The following is a 17,536-nucleotide window of genomic DNA, read 5'->3' as shown; positions in this document are numbered from 1 at the left end:
TAGTATGGGCAGTGTTTAACCCTGCCCATTAGATTTTACACATAAACATTTCAACGCTTACAAAGTATATAAAAGGCATGTTGTTTCGCTTTTCTTTTTCTCTCATTTAAATGACTCATATATTTGTTAGTTGTGTTTGTGTAAGGAAAACACAAATATACCTTATAAATAAGTCTTGTGTAAATCAAAAAAATTCTAAACTTACTGAACCGAATTCACCTTTTTATCCACAAAGTTGGGCCACACTGGACTTGAAGCATCGACCAAGCATGACATTCAACCACTAAAACTAATGTTATCTGTTTAGGAATGCAAGTAAATAACTGTAATTTGGCATCTTAGTCATAAGCAGTATACTCATTTTCCGTCATATCTGCGAAACTCAATTGAGGGTGCTTCACAGTGCAAGTGGACCTAAAGCATAGTGCAAAAGAAACCCAGGAGTTTCTCAAAGCAAAAATTAAAAAAAACTAACTGGGACATTCGTCACTGGTTCTGTCACCTGATCTAAACCCAACAGAACCCCCCAAAACTGTCACTACCTAGAAACTAAAGGACAACTCTATATGACAACACTCATCAATCATTTTTTAGGGGAAGGGGGAAAAAAAAGAAGAAAATGGGGCTTAAAACCAAGGATTTATTGATTTATTTATCCAAATCTGTTTAAGATGATCCACTCCTTACTGGCTTTTATTGAGGAGAGGTGCATGATATGATTCTATCCGTCACTTCACAGTAATTCACTGCGATATCTCTCTAAGCAGTATGAGAAAATAATCATGCTTATAAAAAAACTGTAATCCATCTTTTCCAACAATACTCCCCATGGACTCAGCTGACTGTCCCACAGAACCCCGAGCAAGCGAAGCGCTGTGAGTTCAATCCAAACCAATCTTTCTAAACAGCCCAGTCATTAGCCACCGCAGATGTTAATACATGCTGCTTATTTGCATATGGTAATGAGGAAGATGATTAAAAAGTGAAATTGGGGGTAAGTGCTTGTTGCTGTGTGAATGTTCATGTCTGTAGTGGGATTTTGTCATCTCCCTCTGAGATGAAACTATTCTCTTTTCTGTTCTTTAATAAGTGTGGAGCTCTCTTGGGAGGCAAGCCTCCAGACTACACTTGCAATCTTGAAAGATTAATTGCAGTTGTGCAAGTGTGTGTGTCTAGCAGAGGTGTGGACTCGAGTCACATGACTTGGACTCGAGTCAGACTCGAGTCATTAATTTTATGACTTTAGACTTGACTTGAAAAAATGTTCTAAGACTTGTGACTTGACTTGGACTTTTACACCAATGACCTGGGACTTGAATTGGACTTGAACCGGTTTACTTGAAATTTAATTGAATTTAACATGCATATTATATAGAGATTGAAAATGTGACGTCATTCAGGGGTAAACCGCAAAGGATTCTGGGAACTCATGGCAAGAGGTACTAGCGCACGCAGGCTTTCAATTGAAAGCAGTCACACAGCGATAAAAAGAAACACAAAAATGTCAAGAAGCCGTTGTATTATTAACTGCAATAGCCGGTCGCATGACAGCCACGGGAAGCCGACGGGTAAAGAGATTGGTTGTTATCGGATTACGTCGTTGAAGAGAAATTGTTCAGCCATGTTTCCGAAGTAACAAAGAGCCACGGATGGCCTGGATTGCAGCCATTCAAAGACCAAATATAACATCCCAGAACACTCCAGCTCACAGGTTAGTCTGCTCCAAGCATTTACACGAAGGTCAGTGTTTTTTAGTAGTTAATACGTCATTTTCATAACATAATTGGTGATATAGGTTACAAGCAAGTCTGGCGCTGAACAGAAATTGTCGCGCTATGCTCCTTTATTTATTGTGCATAAATAGTGAATTGTCCTGACACAATATTGCGTTTCGCTTCTGTTATTATGGTACATTGACAAAAACATATACTTTTATTCACAGGATAAAACAGGTTTTTTGTATCACTAATTGCCCAGTACGATTACAGCATACAGTATTATTGTCACTGCTACATTTCTGTAACGCGTACCAGAAATTATTTCCACTGCTAATTAATTACCATTGAGCTCAAAGGTCCTATTAATAAACGGTTAATGAATGTGTATTTATGAAGACAATTTGTGAGACTGGTAAACTTATGATACGTACGATGGTCTTTCGTTCTACACGGTGCATTTCAAGGTCCTGCACCCATCCGTCGGTAAACTGTACCTGGGCTTGTTGCAGTGACCTGAAGTTACTAAACTTCATGAGTGTGTGCACTCACTCCAAGAACCGTATAATTATAAATATGCATATAAATATGCTACGATGAGATAGCTGACTTCATCTAACTAGCAAATGTTGTCCAGGCTACGTTGGTGATACAGTTTTTTTTAATGTGTATGATATTTTTGTCATGCGATTTTAAAGCCGGTCCTACAACCGCATCCAAGAATAACATGCAGCTTATCTCAGAACTGTCGGTGAAAATTATTCTTGGAGCTAGGTTTAATTGAGCTGCATTTTATAGAGGTGCAATTTCACAATTTGTGTATATTTTCTAAGTTCACTATTTTGTCATGTTTTGAGAAAAACACAGATTTTAAAATTACATGGTCTAATATTTACATTTAGCATAACTGCAACATTCTTTTTTCATTTTTTTTTTTAAAGACTCGAAAGGACTTGAAATTCAAAGTTTCAGACTTGTGACTTGACTCGGACTTTTACACCAGTGACTTGAGACTCGACTCTGACTTGCCTGACATTACTTGAGACTTGACTTGAGACTTGAGGATAAAGACTTGAGACTTACTTGAGACTTGCAAAACAATGACTTGGTCCCACCTCTGGTGTCTAGTATACATACCCAAATGTATTTGTAACTGCACTTGAGATAATGCCTTTAGAGACAAAGGGGGATGCTTCCTCAGAGGGGCACTTTGTTTCCCACAGATAGCACACAATATTCAGTGAAGCCAGCACTGAATCACATGTAAGACAGCATTAAATTGATTTGGGAGCTGAATGATGAGCAGAAAGCTGGTTTTGTTATATCAGCACTGGCTTTTATGCCAATCAAGGAAAAATGCCCATTGATTTTGCCTTTTGATTTAAAAGTTACAACATATCACAAAGAAAGAAAGGGACACTTTGAAAGTGATGCTGTTTTTGTGAGGCACATTCAGGAGAGTTGGAAGGGTTTATAATTACATTCCTTAGGGAGGCCAAAGACTTCCTGCAGCATAAGGCATTGTATGCCTTTTGAAAGTGCCATATGCCTGAATTTAGGACAGTAAATCAGGCTTCTTGCATTTATTCAAACCACGCTTTATCATGACCCTGGCATTCAGAGAATGAGTGAAAGCTATTTTCCTAATAAAGATTGAGCAGCATATTAGTCCTGACCCTCTGGAGGGCATACTGCTTCTCTTCCACGATGAAAAGATGCTACCTTGGCAAATAATAAAGCGAGCTTCTTTTTTAGGCTCTGCTGCCGTCACTCGATTATGCACTGCCTTTTCAACAGAGGTCTTTGTAAAGCTTTAGCCTTAATGCAACACATTCAGTCTCCTTTAAAGGGAATGCAGCAATTGTGTGTTCATGTTTTTTTTTGTTTTTTTTAAATAATCCACCTGGGTTAATCCAGGTGAATATCCCATATGTGAATACAAACCAGTGTTGACTTCTTTCTGTTTCAAGGGCATTTAGTCAGCTCACAACGTCGAGTTTCAGCAAACAAGTCTCCCTTGGGGAGGTTTTTCACAAAGTGTCTGTCATCTGCATGGAAATTCATAAGTGGATATGCTGAAGGACATGACGCGCATGACAGATTAAAAAAAAAAAAAGATGGGAAAAAACCCAACAGAGTTCTGTGATCCTGCTTTATTGGTGCTGTACATTGATACACTGGTGTGCGTATCTTTGCAAATGAAGACAAAATAAACCGTTGTTACTCAGAAACCAGTATGGAGCAGTCTTTTACAGTATGCTTTAGGCTAACATATATTAGATTTAACTACTGCTGCCTGTTTTTTCCCTTCGAAGGAGAACAAACAACAGCATATCAAGTGACATAAATAGGACATGTATTTAGATACAGAAAAACTTTGTGTTGGTCAAGAGAAGGCTTAACCACAAGCATGTCTTTTTTCTTCTCTCTACTCTAAAGTCGTGTTTTTTATAATCGTGGGTTGTTGTCTCGTCTGTAATTACTATGGAAAAATTGTCTGGAAGTGAATTTGGTGACATCAAAATTCTGACGCCACTGAAAATTGCAGATGCCAGGCAACAAAATAAAAATAGAAGTATTGCTTTACAAGAAAATGATGGAATGGGCTATTCAAAATAAGTGTACCGTCGCCATGGTAACAGCACCACTCTCGGCTGCATGGCACTGATTGACAGGTGCTCACACCGGGTATGTGACAAATTTTAAGAAGCTGTATTTTCGTCCTCCGTCCTACTTTCTAGTAAACACAAATTGATCCATGATTACATGCTGCCATTGTTTTCTGTCATCAAGTGAACAATGACTCACAAGTGCCTTGTTTGCCTAGTTGTTTGTCTCAGTAGGCAGTTGAGTGTTTTTGATTCTATCAACAGCACAGAGCGCTATCCTTCCACATCGAAACACTCATTTAGACACTGAGCCTTCCGTTACGGGAGACTCTGTCCCAAACAGTCAGACGAACCATCACATCCCCTGGCAGGCAAATAGTCCTTTCAAACCGAGGAACTATTATAACCCACAGACTGTAAATAAAAGATGCAGCCACTGTAACAGAAGCTTGAGCTGAGCATTTTTTAGGATGTTGTAAAGATGGTACAGAAGGCTGTATCTGATCTTGGAAGAGTGGATTGTACAAAAGGAAATGATTTGTAATGGAAAGAGGCTAGTGTTATGGATGGTTACAGCCTTGTGCAATTAGGAGGATGTATGTTGTATCACAAGACGGCTGATCAATCAGTTTCACTAACTCTTCTAAACAAAGCATTTTGTACTTTAATCTTAAAATTCCGACTTTATATATTTTGTTTCCTTAGTGTGGTCCTAAATACTCCTTTGTATATTTTGTACAGTACCCTCGGTAAGGTACCCTCAGCAGCTCAGTCTTGAAAATGTAAAAGTAATCTGTAAGAAAATATGCTAATGAATGCCTATGACGGCAAACACAAACATTTGTCACTCACGACAAATTGTAGTACAGTAAATAAAAAAGTGTTAGTGTTCAGTGTGGAGTCCTAAAACTTCCCAAATGAAATAACTAAAGCAAAAAACTTTTTTTTTTTTTTTTTTTTTTTTTTTTTAAAAAACAGGATAAAATAAATAAATACATTTTCAAATACGTAACTAAGTAATACATTTCACATTAGTTGTTTTAGTACATGATGACACCAATTCTGGGCCATGTCTACTTTAGTGATTTTTAACCCTCATAATTATTATTTACAATGAAAATAGCACATAACAGACCTAATTACATGTATTCTTTTACATTTTTGGCAAGAAAAATTGTATCCCAATATACTGAGTTAAATATTACTGATTAACCCTTGTGTGGTGTTCATATTTTTGTTACTCAGCCAGTGTTCATGGGTCTGGTGGACCCGCTAGAGTTTTGGCTTTCCAAATTAACACTATCAAACAATTTTATGTTAAATTACTCAACAGATGTTTACTTCATCCCAATTACAAGACATATGAACAGCAAACATGGTTAATTTTTTCCCTTTACCTTTGTTAGATCACATTTATGAATTAATGTGCTTCTCGTTTTTCTTTTATATAAAATGTTATAAATAAATCAGTTATAATCAAGTGGAGTGAGTGGAAAGACACAACACATTTACACGTGAAAAAAATAATTAATTGTTTAATTTTTCTTTTGAAAAAAAACTGAACACGGGTCTCACAGACCCGAACACCATACAAGGGTTAATCAAAAAAATGTACAGTAGATCTCTCTTAAAAATGTGATATATGTATAAGTGCTCATTAAAGAAAAAAAAAAAACAAAACGCCATTTTTAAAAATTCTAGTAGACTTCCAAAACTTAAAACAGACAGCTGGTGCTTGGGATAGTGTAGCCAAATCTTGCTTGCAAACAAATAAAACATTGAAATATACCCAAACATCACATCATATTTACCTTCCAAGGAAAGGTAAAGGTCAGTGAGGGTTTTGAAAACAGCTTGCTGCTATCAGGCTGTTCTCAGTGGGTATGAACTCTGACCACCTGGTCAGCTAATAGCTGGTGAGGCAAGCCAACTGGTTCTATCTTGACAAGTCAACCAGATATCTTAAGATTACATCACTATGTTGTCAAGTAAAAATAGTGCATTTGATGACACAGAAACAGTATTTAAAACAGTATTAAGTATGATTTTTTTCAAAATATATTCTGTAATACCTGGCTTCCCCAAGTCCACAATACCACCAACTGACTGTGATAATGATCAATCCATTATCTGAAATCGATTTGTCTTGACTTGGTGTGCAGGGTATTAAACCACACATTAGGGCCTGCTGATAAGTTGCAGTAACAATTTAAATTATTTTACAATGGACTGCAGAAGAATGAATTATTTAATTAAATAGTGAAATTATTTAACTATGTTTTTAAAATTAAAATTCATTCACATTGTAATCAATTAAACTGTACACTTAATTGCTTAAGTATGTATGTATTCAGTTATTAATTTATTTCCCATTTTAATAAATTCATTATTTTATTCAGGCACTCTATTTTGATCATATATGACTGTGTTGGGTAATAACATTGCCTATTGATAAGCATAATATTATAAATGTGCTCTAAATATAATTATTAAAATAGCTTTGTAAGAATTCCACTGGTGCTGGCTAATACATTAAAGAACTAACGGCATATTTTTAATTAACATCAGCATTGTGCTAATTAAATAAGATGATGTTTTCAATGAAAAAGTAGATTCAAACAAGTGCATGAAAAAACCTGGTATCATGAAAGAATGCAGCAGTAAACCAAGAAATAACCAATTAAAAAGATAAGGAAAAAGATAAGTCAATACAATGTACCGATTACTCTGTGTTGCATATTATAAATTGTCTTGGATTCCCTAACCTCCAGAGAAAGTCTTGTAAAGCGTCAGTTAAAATATATCTTAATATAGTTTTCATTTGTGGGTGTTTGCCCAACTAGTTTAGGTATGTGACAAGTGCATTCAAACATCTATTAGGATGTGCTTGCAGGGCCTTTAGGGAGTATGGGGTGTCTGGCCCCTTTCGTTCCCTGTACAACTGTGGCCTGCATTGCCATCAGTAAGTGAGACTCATGCACAGTTGGACTCAGGGATGCCTTTTTGTCGCTGATCTGTTCATTGCTTTCATGGAAAGAATTTATAGTCATTGCCAAAGGGTGGCGAGTCTTGTCTGTGGCCTCATGATCACCTCTTTGCTTTTGCATGAAGTGTATAATATGGTTCTTTTGGCTTCATTAGCCAATGACCTCAAGCTCACATTGGGGCAGTTGTGAGGTGTAAAGTGTGAAGAGCAAGCGTGAAGCTGTGGAAATGAGAATTAGTAACTCCAAGTCTGAGGCCATGGTTCTGAGCCAGAAAGGGGTGTAGAGGTGAGTTGCTGCCCCAAGTGGGGCTGTTTAAGTATCTCAGGATCTTGTGAAGGAAGAGATGAGCAGGAGATTGAAAGATGGATTGGCACAGCTCTGGCAGAAATGGGAACACTTCATCTGTCCGAGCTGAATATGAAAAGAAAAGCTGTCGAATTACTGATCAACATTCCTGTCTTCACCTATGGTTATGAGTGACTGAAAGAAGAAGAAATCGCACATACAAGCAAGATATGAGCTTTCTCTGAGGGGAGGCTGTGCTGTCCCACAGAGTTGGGTTGCAGAGCTCAGTCATCTAGAAAAATCTCAGAGTAGAGCTGCTACGCCTCCACACTGAAAGGAGTCAATTCAGGTGGTTCAGCCATCTAACTAGGATGCTTGCTTTCAGAATTGTAAAGCCAAGAGTCCTGGGATGGTGGGCTTATAAAAAATAGAACCTTTATAGAAGAGTTTTATCTAGGATTTTATCTAGTTTAATCCAAGGACTTTCTATTAAACGTCAAGTAACTTTGTGATTTGAATTTGAGGAATTTCCTCGATGAACCATGTTTACTTATGCAGTATTTTCCAAATCTACAATTGTGCATATAATACCAGCAAATCAACTGTGCATGGAGGTTCATTTTTAGTTAGTTATCACGCTGTAAGCACACCTCTTATACAACTCACTCATTACAAATATATAATGAACCTGTAGAGTAAATTATTTTTAATTGTATTTTTCACCTCAAGGCTTAATTGCAGATGCAAAATGCCAGCTATTTGTTATGCATTTATTTTTGTCCATTAGCAATAAACAAACCCTATGAGGTAAGATTATGTGGAGCCAACAAAGTCTAATGATGTTTATCTCCTCACTACTGAGATGAGGGGGAAAAGGGAGAAGTTGAATAAGAATGAATGATGGGAAAGATAGCTGGAATAACACTAGTGGGGAAATTTTAGCTGGGTTTGCTGGGCTGCAGATAGAGAGCTGATCCAGTGTGCTCCATGTCTTCTCATGTTTATTAATTTTGGCATTGTGGCTAACAGATCAACAGAGGTGTGTTTACATAAATTCCCAAATCCCATAATGGTATGCAGACAATAAATACTATCATAATACATGGAAGCAGCCAAGTTCAGGACATTTTAGGTCTCTTAAAGCTAATTTGTCTGAATTAGCATATATTATCATCTACATTTTTGTAGTGCCTTTGAAGCACTTTGTTTGTCTAGCTGAAATGCTGTGTTTAAACTCATTGTTTAAGCACTCAACTGACCTTTGGCTGACTGCAAACATGCAGGTTTTAACAAGTGCTGATGTGACCTTTGAGCTTTTAGTTGACAAGGGCAGATCTGAAGCAGCATCACCTGGCTACAGTCTCATAGCTACAGGATATAGCACAATAGCCAATGGTTATTTTGGACAAATGTCACCCTCCCTGCAGCCAGCCGTGTCAACCTCACCCCAGATAGTCAGGAAGTCTGAGTTCACTGTAAGGTACTCCCATCCTTCTGATTCTCTTCGGCGTCAAACACTGTAAAAACAGTAAACTTTCAAATAACACACAGAATACTGTTGTCTCTAGACATTTATGTAGATAAGAATAAGTGGTGGCAATATCGACAATGACGTAAGCCTCGCTCTTGGAGCACCATCTTCAAATGTCATATGTGAAGTGCATCCCAGGGACAATGAGGGGTATTGGGTTTCTTGGCACGACTTAGCAGCCCCCAAACTTAGAACTGACTCCCTAAGGATGTTGGTATGCGTGTGTGTGTGTTGGTAAGAGGGCGATATACACTATGTAAAATTACGTTTTGACAAAAGCATGTAACAGTTGGGGAGTTGTAGGAAACATGCTGATACTACAAAAGCCTCGTGCTTGAAATTTGACTTAAAATAATTAACCATTAAATCAAAGGAGTTGGTCTAATGTTTGACATTCTAATGAACTGACAAAAAATGTTACTACTTGATTAATTATCTAACTATACTGTTTGACATTTCACAGTCCAGAACTATAGAGCTAATTCCATCTATGGCTAGCTTGCTTAGTAACATCAACAGTATAAGAGATGGATGTTACCAGGTCAGAAGAGTGAAACCGGCATCGAAGTATTGTAAACATGCAGTATTTTTAATAGCCACCACGGGTTGATACCTTTGGTTGTGAAAAGAATTCTGTTCCTATACAAGTCTATTGGAAAAAGGCTTCCTGACTGGACCTCTGTAAAACCTTTGCTATTGGATTTATAAGCTTAGTAGATGATTTACGGTCATCCTGAATAAAGCATTGTCTATTTTCTGTTTTACAACAAAATCATAAATGTGATGATGGGTTTTTGCATCCAGAATTACAGACAGAAACAGATACAAAAATATTCACAAATTTCAAATTCACAATAATTCACAATAAGAAATTATTGTTTAAAATTATGGGCTGATTACTGAATGAAATGAAAGCTACATCCTTTCTCTGTGTTTCTATGCTGAGCAATGAATAGAAAGCACAGTGGTCCCTCGCTATAACACTGTTCACTTTTTGCGGCCTCGCTGTTTCGCGGATTTTTTGGGTGTAATTTTGCATGCTGGTCTTTTGTTTTGTTTTTGTTTTTTTTCCAGCGCATTGTGTTCTGCATCCTGATTGACTGACAATGGTCTACAGCCAATCTGTCTGAGAAAAGTGTATAAAGCGTATAATGAGGGGTTTTACAGCCTTAAAACATCCATAGTAATTGTAAAAAATAAAGTTAGCTACTTCGCGGATTTCACCTATTGCGGGTTATTTTTGGAACGTAACTCCCTGATAAAGTTTGACATATATTTTTGCATAAAACAGGATGGTAAATATTTTTTTTAAATATCCCTAATCATTTAAATTGGAAGCACGTTTAAAAAAATTAGGACTTGCAAACCGATCCTCAGATTAAACTTGAGTTTGACTTAGTCATCCTAATATCATACTATATTCACACAAAGAATTTAAAATGTGCGAGATCAAAGAATGAATTTTTCAGATGAATAAATAAAAAGTCAAGATCTCAGTACAAAGAATAAAAATCATTTTTAACCAGAATATGCCCTGACAGAGAGATCGCACTTTCTTATATGTAACAATATTCTGTCTGACAGCTAGAGTGTATTTTTGTATGCACATCTCTGCTTAAGAGAGGATGCTTAAAAACACAGTACAATAACAATATACAAAGAATGGTTTACGGGGTTAATGTGAGGTGAAGGGGTTGCTTGAAAATATGATATCCAGTCGCAAAAAAAAGAAAAAAAGGTTGATAATTGTTTGGAAATACCAGAATTTCTGCTTGATTACACAGACTACAAGGGGGTTGTCTGACCTCCTAGGTAGAGTAGGTTGCTCCCTTATTTCCCAAGGGACAGGTCATCAGCAGCAAGCTAGCTTTCAAACTCTCCCGAATTGAGCTTTCACATGCAAAGCAAATGTATTAACTACACCATGTAGCCACACTAATCAAACAGGTAAGAACTTTTCCAAAAGCTAACTGGAGTCAGATGTTCATGCTAAAGACATGGGGTTGGGAGAGTACCGTAGGATAGTTGAGTGGTGTAGAGGGATTCTAGAGGGCCTGAATGGCAATCAATTGCAGAGAAGAATGTCAGGTAAGCACTTCATACAAATAATCTTAACAAATGTTGGTTCAAAAAAGACAATGACCCACCAGTAAATCAATAGCTAAATGCTTGAAAGAGAAGAACTCATGTTTTAGACTGAGAGTTACAGTTGCGGCCTTAACCCAGTTGAGATGTTGGACCTGCCTGGTCCTAATGGTCCCTCTTAATTGTTGTGAAAGTCTCAAAAACAGCTGCTCACTAAAAGTCAGGAAATTCACTTACATTATATACTTATTTATTATTTGAAGCCAGTACTGAGTTATTGCTGAAAATGTTAAATAACTGTCTATATCTCTGACTATAGACCATATGTGATAAGCAAACAATAGAGAAATAGCTATAGTTCTGGTAATTCCACATTCACAGATGCACGACTGTACAGTTTATTTGCGTACAGACACCCAGCCTTTACACTCAGGATACAATGCATCCAACTGTCAATAACGAGCCAGACTTTAGCACATTATTGACAACATAATGTTAGCAGTTTGATAAGCTGTCGCCTAATTGCCTGAAGCATATAGCAACACTGCACAATGCACACACCATAATGGAAAAACAAATAGAGCAGCAGCAAGGCAAAACAGACACATAGTTTAACAGACAATAACACAGGTCACACAGTATAAATTGCCAACACTGATACAACCCATCTAATCCTGTGACTGCGGATATATACCACTACTAACCTAAATTAAGTCTTGCAACAGCTTTTCTCGAGCTAATGCCAACCTTGTTCTCTACAGAAAAATACAGGTTTCAGTTGGAAAAAAATATTTAAAGATATTTCCCTTTAAAATACTGAAAACTGAGTGAATTACCATTTTTTAAAACATTACACCCTGTAACACACATTTTACAGCTTACTGTAGCCCTCCAGGTAAAGTGGCTCTCATGTGATAAAAGCTGCTTTTCAAAGCAATGTGCTATTCCATAAGAAGATGTTAAAAGCATATCAGCTTAAATATAGCACACTTAAAATCACTGTAATTGAAACCCAGCTGCACTCACCTGAGCTGTTCTTGTTCTCTCTCATCTACCTCATTTCCATTGTCTCTCCCTTTATCTTGCACCAAATAATATGAAAACTGCAAGAAAAAAAATCCATTTTAGCTTTCTGTAAAAACCAAAAGTTGGAAGGAAATAGAATGCGCATAATAAATCTATATAAAGTACACAGTTAAATATGTGTCTATAATCTAAAACTGTATTACCAGACCATTAATCGCCTCCTCTGCTGCTGCTTCCATTTAAATTTACTCTAAAAGGTAAACGTAGCATGCTAGCTAATGCTGGAGTTTAGCTAATTAACCGTTTAAATTCCAAGACATTAAGTCAGGCTACAGTGAATTTACAATGACTTTTTAAAGTCATAGTAGTCCCTACAATCTGTATATGTAAAGCTTATGAAAGGTAGCAAAAGGAGGCTTTCATGTTTTGTTTTGTTTTGTTTTGTTTTGTTTTTTTGGGGGGAGGGGGGGGGGTAGTCTATTTGTAGGACTACATACCAGTGTAGCTCGTTTAGGCTTTGGTTACTGGGTGACTTCATTTTTATTTATTTATTTTTAATCTATGGAAACTTTTAAAAGTGATAGTGGTGTAACAGGAAGATTACATTTCAGAGAAACCACTTTCCAGTTCCAAGAGTATGGATAATAAACACATAGCGGACCAGAACATCAACAAAAAATAAAACCATGACACAATGTATACAATGAATTTATTTTTTAAGTATACTTTTTATACTCCTGTGTTTCTTTCAGATTTGATTTTTTTGTTATTATTTAAATTAGTGCTAAATTCTGGTTTTCATCCACAGAACTGCTGCTCCCTGAATATTTTCTCATTTTCCCTGGAAACCCTAGAGATGGCTGTGCAGGAAAATCCCAGTAGATCAGGATTTTCTGAAATCCTCAAACCAGTGCTTCTGGTACCAACAATTATCAAGGCTCACTGAAATTGCTACCATGTGACTAGTGAACGTTTGAAGCGGTGTAAAATTCCAAAAATGATTTTAAAGTTGCACTTTGAGTTGGAAGAAATTGGAAAAACAATTCAAAACAACTATATTCTTAACCATTTATGAAAGTATTGTTGCTTTGAAAGTTAAACCTGTCAAACTGCTTTTCAAGTAGTTAATTTTGATGGGTAACGTCTTGCTGCATATAACTCATAGAGTCATTTATATTACTTTAAGTTAAAAGGGACAACATTTTCTGTGTGCTGTGTATACTTTGCCTAAAGGTATGTTTGCTTGTGCTTGATCATGTGCTTGAAAAGCTGAAGAACCGGTTAATTTTAGTAATATATAAGCACACAAACACATTGATCAGAGGGCCATGTCCTGATACAGTTTCTTATCTATAATTTACATCATGTTACACGAGAAAAGGTAGAGTAATACCAAAATAGCAAAATTTCCTCATTCACTTTACAGACAGGACCAGCCACCAGGATCTGCAGTTTTCTTTACAAACCAGTCGATCAATGGTCAAAATATGCATATACTCATGCGAATAAACAACACAACTGAACTCCAACCTAAAGATACAAGAAAAAAAGTCATATATCTGGAAGCTGCGCTTTGGCCGAGCGTATCTGTTACAGTACCGTGATTGATTATACTTAATGGCCGATGTTCAATAGCCATGTTCACAACAATGAGGGCTGCTTTGGAAAGCACACGTATCAATATCTTTGGTGTGTGTGTATCAGAGTCGGTACAGGACAGAGAAAATGAGATACATGTAAAGGATGGGGGTGATGGATTGCTTTCTCCATTTCGCTCTGTCTGCTGATCTATATGAACTTGCATCTTTCATTCTAACACCTCTTGCAGGCAACTGGAGCAAGAAGTGTGTGTGTGTGTTGGGGGGGGGAGCTGTGATGTCCTGACAGAAAGGAAGATGGGCGGTGGAGCCATTTGTCCAAAAAACAATCATATGAACCAGTGTTCTTCCACTTTGCTGTGGAGAGGGAGAGAGAGTGAGTGAGAGCACAGGGGTTGAAGAGAGAAAAGAGTGCGACAGTGGTTAAAAATAACAGTGTGTGTAGGCTATCTGTGTATATGTGTTTGTGATATGTGTTTAATCAGAGCCAATCTAGACTGCTTCTCTTCTAACTGCATGCACACAGACATCTAAATCACACACACAAACACATTTGAATACCCTTATTAAAATCCCCCGCCCCTGTCCAAGGCATGTGAGTGCTGATCACACTGACTTTCCTGTGGTTGCTGCCCATGCGTCTCCTCCACAGGGCATTTCACTGCGCTCTTTGGAACTAGAAGAGACAAGCCCCCATGTTCTGACTGGGGGCTGAGGCTTCCAGCTCAGACAGAATTAACCAACCAACTCGCTCACTTCTTTTTCACTCCACCCCCACTCACTTCTCTCCGTCAGTTTTTGGCTAAACTAAAATGTAATTAATTTCTCTCAGTGTTCAAATGAGAAAAGTCCCCCTGTACCAACTCGTGTGCTCATACTTTTTTTTTTTTAATATGCGAGTGCGAGCCTGTCATTGGGATCAGTGCAGCCAAGTCAAGCGAGGCCAAAATCCATGCCAGGAGCAGCACTGATAAAACACTTCATCTCATAGAGTCGAACACAGCAACATGCCACGGCAGATGGTGTGACATTGAGCCTCTGTCAACAGAGGAGAGAAAACAGTGAGAAGCACAAGAGGACATGATAGATAGTAGTGGAGAAAAGACAAGTGGAAGAGAGGAGACAATCAGGTGAGAACAGGAGCAAGTGTCAGGGACACCGGGGGTTGAGTAAGAGCGCCACCATGTGGAAGATGGGGCCCGCCTCTGGGCACTGCAGAGGCGGGCAGAGAAAGAGACATGCCATTGATTTTCCACACAGTCAACAAAATGATTTTGCCATGCAGAGTAAATACACAACCCCCCATAGTAATTTTTCCAAAATACACACATACATGCGCAGTCACACACTCAAATCTCTGTGGAGCTCTACCTGGCAACAGCATGCAAACAGGATTTTTTTTCCTCCTTCTGTCTCACACAAAACAACGTGCATCCCTGAAACGACAGCCTCAATGGCTGTGAGTCTATTTATGCCATCACGCACAGTATGAAAAATTAAGAAACAAACACCACAAACACACACACACGCACACACACACACACACACACACACACACACACACACACACACACACACACACACACACACACAAGGCTACATGACAAGTGTTGTTAACGAGAATCATCCCGCTGTTCTGCAAAGCAGGAGTCACTGAGCGCTGGGATTTGTTTATCAGCCCTGCAGATTAATCAGCATAAATTAAGTCAGCAACCATCCCCAGCCTTGCTGAACTGAAATTTTTTTAGTCTCTCCACATCTATTTTTTTTAGCAGTAATCCCCTGTGTGGGTGGCAGTGCTGGCTAAAGGCACCTATCATGTGGCTGTGACGTCCTCAGTTTGATTCCAGACTAGGACCTTTGTCACATGTAATTTGTCTCAGTCTCTCCATCTCTGAGCGACAAAAACCCCCAAAACAAAACAAGAACTGTACCTTAAAGTCTGAGGTTTTGTACCTTACCATTAACCCCCCCCCCCCCCCCCCACACACACACACACACACACACACAAAAACAGGGTTTGAGCAGAGTCTCACAAATTTAAAATAGGACAAGCTGTAAAAATAGGTTCTTTCTCCAATAGAAAAAGGCAGAGGTTTTGTGATTTGGGATAAATTTATCCACACTGTCTCGGTTGTAAACTTACAGAGTAATTTGAAAAACATTTTGAAGCATTAATGAGGCATTGCAGTGCAGTGTGAATGCAATACTGTAAAAGAATAGAATAGAATTCAACTTTATTGTCATTGCACATGTACAGGTACAAGGCAACGAAAGGCAGTTTGCATCCATCCAGAAGTGCTTTAGCCATGATATAGATATATTACAAATATATATTAGCAATAATATAGATATGTGAGTATATTACAGAAATGGGTCTATTATGGTATGTTATAATGTACACGGTATGAAGTACGTTATGAATATGCTATAACTATAAGTATGTACAGGCTGTAGTGAGTACAAGCTATGTACAGGGTATGAACAGGATATAAATATGAAAAACTATACAAAAAAAAAAAAGCCATTATTTACACTTATCTATTGTCTACCTTACTGTGAACACCCAAGTATCCCGAGAATGTAAAAGGTGAATGCATTTAAGGTGAAGTAGGATCAAGACGACAGAGCTCACATGGAAAAATAAAGAGTGTTATCACAAGGTGGTCTTAATTATAGTATCAACTTTAAGGATTTCCAGGACACTTGGAAAAAAATATCCATATTAAACTAAATCAAAAAGCAAAGGTGACAACAGATTAAACAGACTGAGAATTACAAAATAAATCAGTAGATTGCTCAACAGAAGCTCAACATCATGACAACAGATAATATGAAGTGGATAAGGTGCTGTAATTTGATATGAATTACTTTTGCTCAGGGGAGCTGGGTTATCACAGGGCAACCACACAGCTGTAAAACTAATATGTACAGCTGAAGCTGGTGAGACGTAGCTCTGTATGACTGTGATCCTGAACTAAAGTATAGAACAAATTAAACTTTTAACATGATGATGGCGCTGGATTTAAAAACTAAGTGAAAGTTAGTCATCTTGATGGAGTCATGGTGATCCAACCAGCTGTTGTTCAGATGCTCTAGCTTCCATAAGCTTGAAACTCTGAAAACAGCCATAGTATATATTCCTCACCCTTAGTGATACAGAGAGGCAAAAGAGGTAGGATGAAAGGAAGGATATAAGAAGAGGGATAAGAATGAGGGTGAAGGGAGATGAAGGAAGAACAAGAGGGAGTTTAGAGAGCGGGGGAGGTGGAGAAAAACAATAAGGAAGAAGAAGAGTGCTTGTGGGATAGTGGATTTAAAGTGCCTTGAGACAATTGTTGCTGTGAACCTGTGCTATAAAATTAATTTGCAATGAATTAGATTCTTTTTAAAAGCTGGAAGTTTCTCTTTTCCCATGCTTTTTAAAAAAATACCTACTCAATCATGTGTTGTAATTTTATAAGTTTGTCCACAATCTCATTTCTTGTTGGATCCCTCTCGTCAAGCTTCTTCTTCAGCAAAGTTTGAGATTTTAGTAAGTGAGACTTTACTTGCTGCCATTGGCTTTTTTGCTTATTTTGGAATCCCTGAACCTCCATTATTACCACCTCCGTGGTGTTGTTGTTGTCGTCTCTTTGTGCTGAGAAATGAGAAAGGACTTTTCCTTTTACCTGCTGGTGTAGTTGCTCATTTATCTGTT

General features: G+C 37.7%; 1 protein-coding gene across 1 annotated transcript in view; it reads right to left on the bottom strand.

Annotated features, from left to right (window-relative positions):
• atp2b1a (ATPase plasma membrane Ca2+ transporting 1a) overlaps positions 1-12,587 on the bottom strand; it is a 152,702-nt gene extending 140,115 nt beyond the window's left edge. Inside the window, exons 1-2 of the mRNA XM_085437802.1 lie at positions 12,442-12,587; positions 12,239-12,315 (exon numbers count right to left, since the gene is read on the bottom strand). The gene's annotated coding sequence lies outside the window, so the exon portion shown is untranslated. The remainder of the gene's footprint in view (positions 1-12,238; positions 12,316-12,441) is intronic.
• Between the last annotated feature and the right edge of the window lie 4,949 nt (positions 12,588-17,536).

Source organism: Copadichromis virginalis, linkage group LG17 (assembly GCF_057382275.1).
Source record: "Copadichromis virginalis isolate Kocher_CV1m ecotype Utaka linkage group LG17, C_Virginalis_male_GT1.1, whole genome shotgun sequence".
NCBI lineage: Eukaryota > Metazoa > Chordata > Actinopteri > Cichliformes > Cichlidae > Copadichromis > Copadichromis virginalis.
Note: the sequence above shows the minus strand (reverse complement) of the source record. Positions and strands in the feature narration are given on the sequence as shown.